General features: G+C 38.6%; 1 protein-coding gene across 1 annotated transcript in view; it reads left to right on the top strand.

The window, feature by feature from the left end:
* Positions 1-3,259, top strand: part of LOC106879873 (integrin alpha-8-like) — a 229,490-nt gene that overhangs the window by 34,218 nt on the left and 192,013 nt on the right. The gene's annotated exons all lie outside the window — the stretch shown is intronic.

Raw genomic sequence — 3,259 nt, 5'->3', positions numbered from 1 at the left:
AAACAATGCGTAATTATTAAATATCTGGCAATATAGGATATGAGTTGCAGCTGGTTAAATTTTGTCTTGTTTTTTTTTTTTTTGCTTTTTTCTCCCCGTCCAAGTATTCCATTGTTTCTAAACCAAACCCAAAAGCACATCAAAATCTCCAATGGCAAACATACATACACCCTGAGTTAATATTTCTCATAGAAAAGGGTGTTCAGATTCGTAAAAATAAATGAGTAGACAAATTATTATGTTTGATAGAATAAAAACAGTTTTAAAAACCTTTTAAACTTGTCAAACACCACCATGGTGAAGAAAGTAGAGTCGTATGGTTGATACCAACTTCATTTTAGCTTCTTAGATGTTTTGCAAACAACTTGTACATGCAAGTGCTACCAGTCGAGAACTCCGCATACCGGAAGCCAGCAAGTGTATGGGGTCATCAGGAGAGAATGCGTGCCGTTTCGGGGCCTACCTCTCGACAGCATCAATGATATGAGGCCCCGCTTGCTAGATCAACTGGTTATTAAATACAGCTCAATACAGAAACGTTAGCACGCCGGGCAAAATGCTTAGCGGTATTTCGTCTGCCACTGCGTTCTGAGTTCAAATTCCGCCGAGGTCGACTTTGCCTTTCATCCTTTCGGGGTCGATAAACTAAGTATCAGTTATGTACTGCGGTCGATCTAATCAACTAGCCCCCTCCCTCCCAAAAAGTTTCGAGCCTATAGTAGAAAGGATTATATGTAAAGGTGATGGTGGTGGTATTTCACTTTGTACATACATACATACATACATACATACATACATACATACAAATGGTCGCAGTATTTTGGACTACAAAAATCTACAAGGCCTTCTTAAGATTTTAAGGAAGGTGCTTAACACAAGACGCTTTCGTTCATAATCTTGCTGCCAAGAACTGATTGAAATAAATACATAAAATACATCAAATCAATAAAATAGTTGCAGTTTTTACTGTTTATTTCGCTCCATCCTCATGGGTCAGCTATGATAGAATAAACTTATGATTAAAGGCGTTCCACCCATGAACACCCTGCCCTTTATTCTTATTCTACATACATAGTGTGCTTGGAATGGCACCATCTAATGAGTTATTCGTTTTTAGAGATGGTAACGCGTGATCTGAGGAAGATTTGGCTGCTATTACTAGTATCTTAAACGGTGACAGAGACGTTCGACGATGATGGTGGTGATAATGATGATGATGATGATGATGATGGTGATGTTGGTAGTGATGGTCATAATAGGGGTGGGCAGAGATAATAGAAATGAAATTGATGTCAGAAACAACGAAGGTGATTAATATGAAATGACAAATGATGATGAAGGTGATGGTATGATGGTTGTGATGACAACGACAATGATGATGATGACAATTCAAGCAACCCATTGTAATTGCATTTTTACAAAGTCTACTTCATCTTAAGTACAGTAAATATTTGATGATGATGATGATGATGATGGTGGTGGTGACGATGCTGTTGATACTACTGCTGCTGTTGATACTACTACTACTACTACTACTACTACTACTACTACTAATAATAATAATAATAATAATAATAATAATGATAATAAAATTAATAATGATAATAATAATAATAATAATGATAATAAAATTAATAATGATAATGATAATAATAATAATGATAATAAAATTAATAATGATAATGATAATAATAATAATGATAATGATAATAGTAATAATGATATTGATAATAATAATAATGGTCTCGACCTGCTACCCCTAACAATGAAACAGTTTAATATGGCGGTGAATTGAATGGGAAGTTGCGTCAGACCACGTGACTAGCCAGTTAGTATGTTTGTGTTGTGGGGTAACGTTGGCCAGGGGGTGGGGGAGACACTACTGTAAGTAAGCTTGTGTGTGTGTGTGTGTGTGTGCGCGCGCGCTTGTGTGATTCATTTATTGTATAAGGCCATTCATCCGCCACATAATTACAAAAAGTTGTTGAGTCAATTAATTAATTCTTGAATAAAAAGTCAAACTCAAGATGTCGGCTAACCAGAAAATGAGACGACACCGACGTCCATTTTAATGATGGTGATGGTGGTGGTGGTAGAGAAGAGGCAGGAGGAAGAGGAGGAGAGTAGTGAAGAGGATGAGGGGAAGGGGGAGATTGAAGAGGCGAGAGGAGAAGGAAGAGGAGATAAATTATAAGCAGGTGGCATTGAAAAAGTAGTTTATTTACTTTGATGTTACATTAGCACAAGGGCAGTGTGTGTGTGTTTACATATGTACATACGTGGGTGTGTATGCATAGAGGTTGGTAGAACAAACAGGAAAATAGAACTCAATACTTTAGTGTGTGGGTGTAATTTTTATTGGCAAAAGATTACTAATGTGATGCAAGGCTCAGGAGTTTTCTATCATACACGAAATTATCTGCCCTTGAGTTACTCTTAAAACTGCCGATTTTAGACATACACACATGATGCGCACCCCAGTTCAGTTGGGTCACTGTTATCTACACTTTAATCAGCCTCTTCCTTCCGGTCTTTCACCATGTTAAACTGTTAATCTCGATACACGTGTTTCTCTCTCCGTTTTTTTCCTCTCGTCACTTACTGTCGAAGAACTTAAGCCCGAAACGTCAATAAAAGAGCCAGCACCACACGTTACCTGATTCAAGTGTTTGGGGCTGGGACTTAGTTCCTTATACACTAAGGGTCCTGATTATGAGCCCTGGATACTCCTCTGTGGCCACACGTTTTACTACTGCCCGCATTTTAATGACCGCCTTCCTGGATGGTCAACGTACCCCAGAGTCAAAGTACTTTGGATGTTTAAACTACTTCGGTTTGAGCCAGTTCGGTATAGTCCGCACAGCTCGGAAGTTATTCACCTATATATGTTGTGTGTGTGTGTGTGTGTGTGTGTGTATACGTTTATGAATTTGTGTTGCAAGATTCTTGATGTGAAGTCGTGTGTTGAAACAGATATTGTTATATTTCGGGATGGTCCGTTCTATTTCTTTTTTGCCAAATAAACACACATGCTGGGGCACCGCCTTGAAGGGTTTTAATCGAACAAGTTGATCACAGTACTGATTTCTAAGCCCGGTATTTATTCTATCGGTCGCTTTGCCAAACTGCTAAGTTGCAGGGAAGTAAACAAATCAACACCGATTGTCAAACGGTGAGTGAGGGAAACATTACACACACACACACACACACACACACACACACACACACACACACACACACACACACACACACACACACA

This window comes from Octopus bimaculoides, chromosome 10 (assembly GCF_001194135.2).
Source record: "Octopus bimaculoides isolate UCB-OBI-ISO-001 chromosome 10, ASM119413v2, whole genome shotgun sequence".
In the NCBI taxonomy this organism is placed as follows: Eukaryota; Metazoa; Mollusca; class Cephalopoda; order Octopoda; family Octopodidae; genus Octopus; species Octopus bimaculoides.
Note: the sequence above shows the minus strand (reverse complement) of the source record. Positions and strands in the feature narration are given on the sequence as shown.